Below are 14,353 nucleotides of genomic sequence, written 5' to 3' on the forward strand. Positions count from 1 at the left end.
ATAAGGCCACATCAGTGGCGATTGTGTCCAGGAGGTCCCAAACTTCTATTGCGTGCTTGATGAAGGAGTGAGTATTGAGTGCTATACATCTGAGGTGTCCGGGAGGTCCACCAGAGTTGGGGTTTAGGGTGCAAGGAAAGGTGAAGGTGCAGTTGCGGCAGGAAGCAGGTGGTTGTGGGGAATGGTATTTATCACTTGTAAGAAATACCCCAACATCTTCTAAAAAATTTGTAACGAGGGCCATGCCTAATAATGGAATATTGGCTTGATCCTCAATATAAGGTCTCTAGCGACATCATGAAAACTATAAGTAGCATTAGAACAGAGTGATTAAATTACAGGCTTACTATTTGATGAAGGATAGAGCACAATAAAGCCTTTGTTAGTAACACCCGGGTTTGGGACAATGTGCTTTTAGGTAACCCAGTAAGCCAAATCGTTTTGAGTTCCTCAGAAATTTCAATGGTTTATAGGAGAATCAGTTGAGTCAAGTGGTGGTGAGCTCCATTGGAAACGTTCCTGGTTGGGGCATGTCCAAGGGAAGCACGTCTCTGTGGAGCTTTATCTTCCTAGAGTGCTGAACTCTCACACATTGTATGTAGTGGATAAGCTCTGGCTGCTGCATTTAGAGCAGCTTCCACAACAGGGCTTTACACACCTCCTGCGTGTCTTTGTCAGCATCTCTTTAACTTCTGCAGCTTCCAAACTGTCCTGCTCTGTGTTTACGTTGACCTACCATTCCTTGAGTTTTTTAGTTCTGGCATTAGTTGAGACCATTTAATTTTACTAAAATCCCTTTTGGAGTGGTCTTTGTTTATCTTTTTGACTACTGCAGGTTCACAAAATACTAGACTAGGTCCATCTGAAATTGTTATGCATTGTTACACCTTCTTTCTTTTTTTCATTCTTTCTTTGTTTCTTTCTTGCCTTTGTTCTTTTCTTCCTTCTTTTTTTCTCTTTATTTCTTTCCCAATAGCCTTTTTTCTTATCTTTTGTTTGTTTGTTTGTTTCTGCATCTTGCTTTCTTTCTTTCTGTTTCAGTATTTTCTTCCATCCTTCCTTTACTTTTCCTTCTATTTTTCATTTCTTTGTTCTTTCCTTTACCTTGTTTTACTTCCTTTTTCCTTTTCTTATTCTTTCCATGTTTTGTTTCTTTCATTCTTTCCTTTTTCTTTTTCTTTTCTTTCTTTCCATTTTCATTGCATTTTCCTTTCTTTCTTTCCTTCTTTCTTACTTTCATACTTCCTGTCTTTCTAATTTCTTTTTCTTTCCTTTTTTCTTTCCATATTTCTTTACTTCTCCTTTCTTTCTTTGCCATTGTAATTTGAAACCTTTCATTGACACATCACTGCAACACTGTTGTCATTTAATGTGTGAATCATGCTACAGGGTGAGAGAGTTTCCCACACCATTAACATGGTGTGCATTGGACATCAGGAGCAAAGCAGGTGATTAAGAGCAAGGGAATTTGGCACATAAAAAGGACATTTACTTTGCTCTGACCACAAAGGTACCTAGCATCATGGAGACGGAAAGGAAGGGGCAACGCCAGCCTTGTAACTTAGTCCAGTCCAAAATGACCACCATTATTAGGATGTCAACCAGATTTGAATTAACTCAAGATGGGCTGCATCCTGTCATTTTCTGCTTCTTTCATATTTAAGGGGGTGACAATGGTTTATACATCACAATGCATTGTATGCCCTCATTTGTAATTGTGTTTATTGGCCACATACTACTTTTTCCATTGATTTTTGTGTTTTCTGCAGCTAGATCAGTACTTTTTGGATTTTCTCCTGCTAGTTCTTTTTTACTCGAGCAGTTTGGTGCCTTGCATTATTACTATCACCGTCCTGTCTTTGCTTACATCAAGATTTCGCCTATTATTGACAAGTACATATTTTTTCAACTACTGGGACTCTTCTAATAGGAAACCCAACAGCTTTCATTCTCTAGTCCAGCGATGTGTGGTGCCTTGGCTATTGGGAGAAATCATATTTTCCTCAGACAATTAAAGAAAGGCAACTGTAATGTGCACCCCTTGACATGAATGACACATTGCATTGTAAAGGTGGACAGCATGGCTTCACTGGGGTACTTATTGTGGCTTATTGTGGGCATCCATGGTATCATTATGTCCATTCTTTGACTCTTTCTTGCTACAGATCCATTCTTTGACTCTTGCTTGCCACAGATTCATATTTTAACTATTTTTATTTCAGTGTGGGGGGGAGGTGTAATGTACAATGTACCATCATGCAGACACCTTAGTCCACTTGACCAATTGGTAATTCCTGACATATTGTGGGAGTTCCAGACATAAGATGATGATACCAGGGCACTCATAGCAGAATCTATCTATAACTGAAGTTAAATTACTTGAAGAATTTAATAAACTGAAGTTTGGGCACCAAACATGTATTTCTTAAACATTAGAATGGTAAGCTCTTGTTTGGCAGAATTTAGTTTCTTTTGTGTGGGGAAATTTAATTTAGGCCTTCCTTCTACAATTATGATCAAATCCATCTACTGTCAAAACAGGGACCCCTGACATCTTTTTTGAAGTCAATAATTTTTTAAATGTCAGGTGAATCAAAAAATGTAAGTAAAAAGAGAACACGTATTCTTGAATAGTCTCAGTATACTTGAACAGTCTCACCTATGCTTCGTTTTACTTACTTGCAGCATTTTCAAGGCTGGGTGTTTCTTCTGACTTTGATTCAGGAGCTTCTTGTACATCTTCGGGAGGTTCTACAGTAAAGTTAACATTTAGACAACTTTTACTGCATATAAATTTCAGATTTTGTGGAGATAAGATACATTTCACTCAACTTTTAATACTAAAGATTAGGGGCCTGATTTAGATCTATGCGGAGGGGTTACTCCTTAGCAACGGTAACAAATATCCCGTACACCGAAATCTAACTACCCTTGTTTTCTATGGTGTGTAGGTTTCAGCAGATGGGATATCTGACACCATTGTGATGGAGTAACCCTTCCGCCAATATCTAAATCAGGCCTTATATGTGTTAATATCTCTTTCATATTGAAATGCAAAAAGGCACACCTGGGAGAGGGGTGTGCTTCAGTTTTCGGACCCTGGGGAGGTGAGAATTAGGCTGTAAGCGGGAGTGTCGCTTTCATGAATGTGTGACTACAAGCACACCCCCCTCCCAGAGGATCTAAGACACTAAAAGTGTAGACACTAAGGCCCTCATTACAACCCTGGCGGTCGGTGTTAAAGCGGCGGTACTACCGCCAACAGGCCGGCGGTAAAAAATTTCGGATTTGGACCATGGCGGTTACCGCTATCCAAATCCGCCACTTTAACACACTGACTGCCAGGGTGGTAACAGCCGCTGGGCTGGAGACTTCAGTCTCCAGCCCGGTGGCCGCCACAATCCCACACTCAGGATCACGACCCGGCCTATCGCCATGGTTTTCGTGCCAAAGTTACCGCCAAGAAAAACCATGGCGGTAGGCACTATCTTTGCCAAGGAATTCCCCCGCCCCCCTCCTAGGAATCCTCCCCCACCCTTCTTCTCCCTCCCCTGCCCCCCGCACATATACACACACGCACCCATATACACACATGCACACACGCATACCCACCACCACCCATGCATGCACACATACATACCCACACACCGCAACACACAACAACATACCTCGTCACACACATGCATTCACAACACACAACACTGAAAATCACTCATTCACTCATGCATCCTACGCGACTCACACCCGCATGCACGCATACCAATACATACACACAACACCCCCCTCATACACACAACATCCCCCAGCCCCCTCTCCGGTCGGAGAACCCGACTCAACTGCTTGCATGGGGTCCTCCGGCTGGAGACGGTCCGCTGCGCTGCTGTCAGCAGCAGCATCCACCAGCAAAACACCGCCAGGCCGTATCATTGGTCATGATACAGTCGGCGGTGTTTTGCTGGCGTAGCGGTGCTGCTGTCAGCAGCGCCACCTTAACGCTGTCCACCGCCATGGCCATCAGCAGTGTTCCGGCAGCATTCTGGCGGAATACTGTTGCGGTCATGATACCGGTAGATGACTGGTAGCCATGGCAGCGGTATGTTGGCGGCCGTCGTCATGGCGGTAGGCGGTCAATACCGCCAATTTTGAAATGAGGGCCTAAATGTTTTCCAGGAGAACATCAATACTAATGAGTATTACTTTATTATATATATATATATATATATACATATATATATATATATACAAGACCATACCACAGAGCATGTAGTATTAGTGCTTGCAAGGAGTGACACTGTAGACCTCTTGGGAGGCAAGGTACATAATATACCCCCATACCCATTTTTAACCATACTACCCCTGTAAGACATATTCAATTAGAAATACCATCCGGAGGCAGATAAAATGTTTAGACTCCCACCCTCTACAGAGTCAGTATTCATAATAACTGATTAGCTGACTTTATATGATGCATTCCCTATATGAGACGCAGATATTGCAAGAATCATTGGTCAAGAAAATGACTAGCCTTGTTTCATTTTCATTTACCTCATATTAGTAATATTGTGCAGTAGACTTCACTTAATGCATAGGGCTGACCCACAGGAATGAACATCAGATATGCTTTTTCAGTAGATCCATGTCCATTTGTTGGAAGAGTGGGAGAGATGGAGAACCTCTAACCCATCAGTCTTTGATGCACATGTGCCAGGCCTTCTTTATTAATGAGGATGATCCCAGTAATAAATGGGCTTTATACACTCACATAGAAATTCAACACAATTTGTGCTACACCACTCCCATGAGCTTCGAATTGTCTTTAAAAAAGACTGAGATTAAAAGTCCAGGGGCATTATTAAAATTAAGAGGCCCTTCCCTGTTTATGCCAAGGCACAAATTTAAATGGGCGTGCCCTGTGGTGATTAATCCACTGTCCTCAAGGCAGCAGTGAACTCATGCTGCCAGCATATGTAAGTGAAATATAGAGCAGCTGCTTGAAAGCCACTCCATGTATCGCTGTACAGGTGGAAACAAGTCTGGAAAGGGGTTAGAAATCCTCCGGCAGGCAGGTTCAGTGAGTGCCTGCACCCACCTGCAGGTGAATGTCTAGGGGGTCCATGGGACACCCTTTCCTATCTCAAGATGTCTGCCCACAGGGGGCACACCGACAGTGCACCACCTTTTTGTGGAACACTGTCAGTCTCTTCCTAAGGGCATCTGTAATACGGCGCAGGTGCAGGGACCTCTGGTGATACTGCTGGCGCTATATGTGTGCCAACACTAGAAGTATTACAGAAAGGAGCCACACAAGCTTCTGCTGCACCTTCTGTAATACCAAAGTGTCCCGGGGCCCATAAAGTGGGCATACTATCTTGTTGCCCCCTTGGGGCACATTCCATAATACAGCCCCAGATAGTACTGTGTTATTGTTGCAACTTCACTATGATGAACAAGAATGCATTGTCCATGGGTTCTAGGGGCAGCTGTGTTGCATCCTAAGGAAGGTTTGACAAAGACAAGAGAATGCATAAAACAAAATGTAAAAGGAGGCACTTCTGCTCAATAGTTTGCATTTTATGAGTATCACAATCATTCATCCATTCACTCATTCATTCATTGTGATGGATTCATGGCGTCCCCAGGACAACCCTGGATGATCTAGGATGGCAGCTACATTAAACACTGCGATCTATAGGAGAGCACGGAAGGATCAGACAAGTGAAGGACAGTTGTGACAGTATTGGGCCCCACTGGTGCTTCTGATCGCAACCAACCACAGCAATTATTGTGGACCCCCATTGGGGTTGCAATGTCGGCTGAGTGGTGAGAACTACCATATCTGCCCCAGTCATTGGCACACGCCACCGGCGCCATGAGATGAGGAGCCTGTAAGCAGACCGGCCCGACCTGTGGCAGGGGAGCGGAGGAACTGTGGTACTCCCCTCGGCACCTCGGACGAGTGACAGAGGTAGCTGCCTCCCTTTGAAGACCCTGGGAACTGAGATAAGGCCTGGACCGTGGGCAGTGGAGGGGGCTTATCCCTGGGGCCTGGTTGGAACTTCGCAGGTGGAGACGGCAACTGAGATCTATGAAGCCACACACACTGAAAGACAAGATAGGCCGCCACGCTCTGCCCAACCAGGGAGGTGAAAACAGCTGGACAGTGCAGGGGGGGGTGATCAGCCGAGAACCGGGGCACTGCCCCCCCCTGCTACATTGGGCACCAGCGACATCATCGGGGCCAGATAAGGTCAGGGTCCCTTGTCTATGCTCCAAAGCACATTTTACATCAAGGTCTCCCCCGCCACCCGTTTGGTGATGTGATACGGGATTCTGAGTGAGTACTCTGTGCCAACATCCTCCCATATCAGCTGGCACTATGTGCCCCGCACAGATTGTACGGTGGGGGGTCTCACAAATAGACCGGATTGCAAAAAGATATAGCTGCTTCCAATGTGCAGAATCTAGTGACACTGACCTGAGAGAGGAGAGGAAATATCTCAGTGGCAAAGGAAAATTGCTAGCAGAAGTGCTCTGCGAGGGGAATCAAATAGCTGCAGTGGGCACAAGCTGGTGCTGTGGACTCTTTCGCCCAGCACTGGGCCATTGAACACCGATGAAAAGGAGTACCCTTACTACACTCACACTACAGACCCAGATCCTATTCCTCCAATGCCTTGTGAGTCCTGATGAGGCAATACCCTACAGACCTCTGATCACAAAGATGGAAGCATCAGGGAAATGATACACATGTGGCACTCATGCAGATCTGGTCTGACCCTCCTTCTTTGACTCCTGGGAGGCGGGGTCTGATGTGAGGGCACCATTGATAACCCTCCCCTGCCTACAAATTGCACACCAGATTTCAAGATGGGCAAGGTGGACAAGAACCAATCGCATTTATCTTTTGAGACTCGAAAAGGCACTAGGGCTCCAACTGACTCCCAAGCAGACTCTGCCCAAGACCCACAGCCCTTGAGTGGCATGTCTCTAGACTACACCTTAGTAGCTATGCAGCAGAGTCTTCTATCGATAGATGGCAACATTGATTCTCTAAATCTCTGCATTAACTATATGGTGGCCAAAATAGACAAACAAACTGTACGACTCACAGCTGTGTAACAGTGAATCTCTAACACCGAAGATGACTTACAATCTGTCACCTCAAAGTGCCTCGACATGGAAAAAGTCCTGGCAGCGATCTGTGCCAAGAATGAAGACTTGGACGTGTGGTCCTGTCGCAATAATCTAAAAATCATGGGAGTGCCGGAATCCTCGAACACAGGGCTGATAGATCGCTTTGTGGAGACCATACTCTGAGATGTCTTTGGGGCAGAGAACTTGTTGGACGTACTTGTGGTGGAGCACGCCCACAGGTCCCTGATGGCTCGGCCTCCTCCAGGAGCGGCACCGTCTCCCAATATAGCCTGGCTTTTGATTTTCTATGACAGAGACGCGGTTCTCTGCATAGCGAGAGAAAGGGCGTAATACAAAACCAATGCTATAGCATTCTTCCCGAACTTCACTGCGGCGGTACAGGCAGCTCACAGGGAATTTGCATCAGTGAAAAATAAATTGCAACAACTGGGGATCACCTACGCCAATCTTTATCCTGCCATGCTGCTCGTTGATCACTGTGGATCGTAAAAAATACCAACAACACCCCAAGCAGCACAGGCCTATGTAAAAACTCTTGCCTTGCACCGCAGAGATAACACAACCTCAGATCTTGATGACCCAGATGATTGATCTCACTAATGCTTGCTCTTCACAAGGGATTACTACAGTAGCAATATCCATGAATATAGCTCTGTTCCCATGAATAAACACAGGGAGATGCAGATCAAAGACATAGGCACCACAGAACCAAAGAAGTCAGTCATTATTTGCCAAGACCCTTGAACCTTTCGAACATGATGAGTTACCGCGGAAAAGGCACAAATGTCATATGTGGCTAAGTAAAGCTCTGGCTCAGATGGCGGAACTCAGTCTCCCAAATCTACAGGTATTACACTTTATCAAGGGTCCGACTGATATGTAGCAACTAATAGGAGAATAATTTGAGCCTCTGGTGGCTCCTAAGTGGGTGCACCCCAAATGGTTTTCTGTTTGTGCGGGGTACAGTTAGTGATGTCTGGCGCTGTAAGACATACTGAAGTATGCTGTTCAATGGTGTTTTAGAATACTGATGTCTTCAGCATAGTTGGGTTGCTAAAGTGGGAGGGGGGAAGTTTGTTGATGGTTTCTGTTCTACCACCACTCGGCTGTCGATCACCACTCACACACCCCATGCCACGACAATATGGAAGGGTGACAATCGTGATCAGAATACACCAGCTTTGTAATGGCCATCATTAAAAGGCAGTATACATTACTGACCCCGAGCGTCTTAGAGTTGATTAACCCTAGGAAAACCAGTCAGTTACTTGCGTACTTAAACAGACACAGTGTTCACATTGCTTTCCTACAGAAGCAGAAGATGCATCTTACCAAGCACACCAATGCTAACATTGGGTGGATAGGTGGCTTCCTCCTACTCCTCGTATTCCTGAGGGTTGTTAATCCTCATAAAGAACTGTCTTTCATTCACGCTTACCCACTCAGAAACTGACAAACTGGGATGATTTGTATTACTACAAGGCAGACTGTGCAGTATCCTAGTCACCCTATTAGCAATATAGGGGCCAGACATAGCGAACCCTGAATTTTACACATCTCTCTGGTGCCGATTACACATGCTGCAACCTACAACCATTATGTGGAGGGGAGACCTAAACCCATATCTGGATCCAAACCTCGATCGGTTGGTTTCCGGGGATTGGCAGGGCAAACACTTTGTCGGAGTACTGCCGGAGGGAATGGAAGAAAAATGGCCTAGTGGATTTGTGATGACTGCGAAATCAAGCAGGCAGGGAGGGAACTTTCATCTCTGTCCATGGCACGTGGTCCAGATTAGACTATTTGCTGGTAACTAGGTTGTTCAAAACCTGGGTGACTGAAATCCAACACATGCCAAGAATATTGTCTGATCATGCACTGGTGCAATTAGTGATGAAATTACCGACACACATCTCTGCATCCTTTACATGGCTGTTCCGACCCTCAGCTCTACATGATCCTGTGTTTAAGGATGGACTACGCACAGCCATCCATGATTACTTTAAGAATAATATAGGCTCAGTTAAAAGAGCTGCCACTCTTTCGGAGGCATTTAAGATACACATCAGGGGAATATGCATTAGTATGCAGGCAGGGGTGTTACATGATACACGTGCACAACTACAAAAAAACATAACACAATATACAGGATCTTAAAGCCCAATACAAGACCACTCTGATCCCCCACATTCTAGCAGCAATGAGTGAGCAGATCACAACATATAAAAACATGCCAGCACAGAACATACATCAGCTCTCTAAATGACACGTAGCGAGATCCTATGGGGAAGGAGGCAGACCCAGTGGAAACCCAGTACCCAAGTTTAAACAGCCATGGGTGCACATGTACATCCAATGTGGTCAAGCCAAATGGCTTGAGTGGTCATGCCACTCCCACCATATAAGCTATGTCCACAGACTACTACACTAAGCTATACAGATAGCGTAGCACCACCTCAGTAGCAGAGATTGCAGATTACCTAGAGGACGCAGCATTAGCATGGCTGTCAGGGGGACAGTGTGAATACCTGTCACAACCCCTCACCATTGCTTAAGTCAAAAAGGCAGTACGCACCCAGCCCAGTGGTGATGCTCCAGGTGTAGAATGCCTCATAAGCAAATTTTATAACAAATTCAGGGATATACTGGCCCAGCATGTAGTTACCATTTATGAGGTGGCCTATGGACAACACAAGTTACCCCTCTCCCTCAAAGAAGCCCTCATCATCACGCTACTCAAGCCAGATAAACCACCCAAGAAGTGTGAGTCCTACAGACCACTGTCTTTAATTAACATAGATGCCAAAACTCTGCCCAAAATACTGGCCACTCACCTCCAGCTCCTTCTCAATAACATGGAATTGCCAAACCAGTCTGGTTTCATCCCACATAAACCCACCCATAACCTACGCACTATTTTTTAACTGCTTCACTATCTAGACCCCTCCACGCAAGCTGTGGCCATATTACTAGATGCTTCTAAGGCATTTGCTTCTTTAGAATGGCCGTACAAGTTTACAATTCTCCATCGTATGGGGATCACTTTGATATTCCTCGGGTGAATACAACTACTGCATACTTATCCCTTAGCTTGCATGTGGATCAATGGACATAAGTCTGAACCGATGAGCATATCAAGAGGCACGAGGCAAGGGCGCCCTCTTTCTCCACTTTCAATTGCACTGCCCTTGGAGCCCTTGGCATGCAGAATAAGGCAACGGCATGCTACAGCAGCCCTGTGTTTTTTCCAGCACCCTTTAGCCATCTTGTCTTACATGGGTGATATGGTGCTTTATGTACGAGACCAGCGTATTCACCTGACATCGATTATACGAGAATATACTGGAATATATTAGATATAAGTGATATTCTGGGCTTGGCATAAATTGGTCTAAATCCATAGTTCCCCTCTTTACTCACACCACCTTGTCCTATCAATTGGACATTCCACTGGAGTGGAGTATAAAGCTGGTCAAGTATTTAGGGGTATGAGTTCATAGAGATCTTGACATTGTACTCCAATATAACTATGGTAAAGCAATCTTGAAACTTGAAGATCAAGTGGCTGGATGGATATGGCTTCCCCTGCCACTGAAGTAGGATTATTAAAAATGGTGATAGATTTTTTTTATGAGTATTTTATTAAAATGTTAATATATAACTTTGGTTACATGGAAATTGACATCTTCACATGTTATAAATACATCCGTATCATACAATTATTGCCACAAAACCTTAAGACTCAGTTCTATATTTGTCTATTACTCAGCAGAATTTATGACTGTTATGCTTCCTAAGGGAACAGAGCCCCTTCTCCCACTTCTATGTTATAGTGTCTGATCCAGGGGCTCCATATCATGTAGAATTTTGGGGGACAGCCACTGGCTTTATATGTGACTTTTTCTGCTGTCATATATGCGTCCATCCCCGTCTTCCATTCCTGCACAGAGGGTATTTGGCTATGTCCATTTTGACAAATACAAATCCCAGGTTGCCCAATAAAAGTCTGTTTTGGGGCACATCCATGTCAGTGGGAATTCCCAAGAGTACATATTTTGGGTCCTTTAGTATGTCCTTTTCCAATACCTTGGCTAATTTCCCAATTATGGTGTCCCACTATTGTTGAATGTGGATACAGTCCCGTAACGTATGAATGAACGTGCCTCTTTCTGTCCCACATCAGAGGCATTTCGAGGAAGGTGCACGACCAAACCTATGGAGGCGGCCCCTGTCATAGTATACTCTATGAAGAGTTTTAAATAGTATTAGTCTTAGCCTGGATTTAATATCAACTTCCCTAGGGTGCATCAAAGCTTCCTCCCAATCAGTATCATCCATTTCCCCAATGTCTCCCACGGAATGTGCTCTCAGTTTCACGAGTGTGTCTTGCCTATTATTGTTGAGTGTCTTGGAGGTCTATGACACCTTTTTCTTCTATTTCCCCCATGAGGAATCTCCCTTCCAAGGGTGCATATTCAGGTACATTTTCTGTGTCTATGTCTTTCTGCCATGCAAGTTTCAGCTGGAGGTATTTGTGTTGTTGTGTGTTTGCAAGTTGATATTCTCTCTGCAGAGACCCAAAGGAGGCAAGAATCCCATTATCAATTAGATTGATTCCCTACCTTGGAGATACCTAGGATGTCCGAGTTTGTGAATGCCTTTAATTTCCCAATCTCCTTCAATTGGGTTCCCACCCATAGAGGGGTTTCTCGTATGACATTCCCATTCCATTTTGTCCACCTCGTCACCTCTTTCCAGGTATCTACTAACCTTTGAGTCACCAGTAGCAGTTTGCCCTCGCTTCTCCCTCCATACATATAGTGCAGAAAAGAGCAGGTTTCAAATTGTGTTCTTTCTAAAGCATATGTTGGATGTTTCCCTGGTATATATGTCCATTCCTTTATCACCATTAAATGTGCTGCCCAATAATAAGCCCTTATGTCTGGGAGGGATATGCCTCAGTTATATTGGTTGCACTGCAGAGTATTTAGCGTTACCCTCGGCTGCCCCGTTCCATAAGAGGTCTCTTGTTTTCCCGTCAATCTGGGTAAGTATATCACCTGATATTTTATGATAGGCGTTCTGCAGCACGTATAAGAGTTTTGGCAGTGTAAATATCTTAAACATGGCTGCCCTTTGCAGTAGCGTGAGGGGGAGTGCTTCCCATCGCTCTGCCTCTTTATGGAACTCCTGCACCACCTGCTTGATATTGTGTTTCAGGCATTCTTCTCGGTTTGTGGAGATATATATGGCTAGGTATCAGAATCCCTCATGTTCCACCCTCATGTGTCCCAGGAGTACTTTAACGGTAGCCTCCTCATTTGTAGGATATAGACTGGATTTGTTCTAATTGATCGAGTAGCACGGGTGTTCACCATATCTTTGACAGATCTGAAATATCACAGGGAGGTAATCATTGGACATGTGATGTACATAAGTATGTCATCTGCATATAGTAAGATGCGCTCATCAACCGCCTCTTCTTCCCTCCCTCTGAAGTCAGCTATGTCTGCATACGATCTAATTATACAGGCCAGGGGCTCTAGTATTAGGGCGAACAGCAGAGGAGAAAGCCGGTAGCCCTGTCTCGTGCCTTTCTCGATCGGGAACTCTTGTGAGAATTCTCTGTTCATTCTAACACTGGCTGCCGGTCCTGCATATAATAAGTCTATCCATGTCTGAAACTTGGGGCCAAATCCAATTTCCATAGGACCTGCTTCATAAAAGGCCAATGAACTGTGTCAAAGGCCTTTTTGGCATTGAGGGCTAGAAGCATATGTAGGTCCTCCCTAATTCGCACTTCTTCCAGCCAACTGGAAAGTCTGCGGAGGATGTATCTTGTGGACCTCTTGGGGATAAAGTCAGACTGATCCACATGTATCAGTGACGTGATGATCTGTTCTATTCATAGGACCGTGCCTAGGATTTTGGTTTCTATGTTTAGTAAAGAAGTTGGGTGATATGAGCTGCATCTTGTCTCCGGCTTTCCTGGCTTATGCTTGACTACAATTGTAGCATTTCTTGAATCCGACAGGAGAATTCCTTCTTTCTGTGCCTCACTATATACATTGAGCAGATGGGACACAACATACCTGCCTGTCTCTTAAAGAGTTCGGCTGCTATGCCATTTGGGCCAGGGGTCTTCCCAGGTTTCAGCTTACCCACTGCTATAAGTATCTCTGATACTGATACTTCCTCTAGCGATGCTATGATATCTGTTGCGTTTACGGTCGGAGTTTTTTAGTTTTTCCAGATAGTGTTCTATCTGGGGGCATCTGCCTGCGTATGAGCTTTATAGAAATTTTTATAGTATCTGGCAAATTAATTTGGGATCTCTCACACCGTGGTATAGGCCGCGCCATCCTCCCCAATTATTTCTCGTAACCACCTAGCCTCCGCCTCCCTTTTCCCAAGCCTGTAGGTGTACGGCCTTCTCACCTATTTCGTATACATAATGCTGTGTGTCTTGGCCTAGTTTTGCGCTAAGGCTTGGTATTCTTTTGTAATTTGTGCTATGGTGAAGATCTGTTGTGGCATCCAGCTGTCTCTCTAGGGCCAGCAGTCTATTTCCCATCTCTTCCATCTCCTGTGTTTCTTTGTTTCTCTTTTCTTCTTTTGGGCTACACTATTTTGTGCTCTATCTCTCTGTACTATTTTACAAGCTTCCCACAGAGTAACAGGTGATATCTCTGGTGCTTTATTTTCTTTAAAGTAGAGTTCTGTGTTGACTCTAAATTTGTCAGGCAACTATCTCATCTCTGAGCTTCTTGGAACTTAGGTGGTCATTATGACATTGGCAGACCATTCCGAAGACCGCAGTGGTGACGGCCGCCAACAGACCATCATGGAGGCGGTAATCCACCCGCCAGATTATGTCACACAAACACATAACCAACAGAAAACTGCCACAACCACAAGTCCGCCAGACCCAACAAAGGAAAAAAACTGTGTGACCCACCACCCACACCACTATGCCAACAAAACACTGCCCTCCAAATTATGACACACGAATCACCACAGCAGACATTCAACGGCAGTCAACCATTGGCGGTGCACACCGCCGCAGCGGAATTGGGCACCCATCACCACTACAAGCCAACATTGGCCAGTTCTAAAACCCCACACCAGACACATGAAGACACACCCACCAACAGCACTATAAAAGACACCCCCACACAACCCACAATCTCTTGCAAAC

Source organism: Pleurodeles waltl, chromosome 5 (genome assembly GCF_031143425.1).
Source record: "Pleurodeles waltl isolate 20211129_DDA chromosome 5, aPleWal1.hap1.20221129, whole genome shotgun sequence".
NCBI lineage: Eukaryota > Metazoa > Chordata > Amphibia > Caudata > Salamandridae > Pleurodeles > Pleurodeles waltl.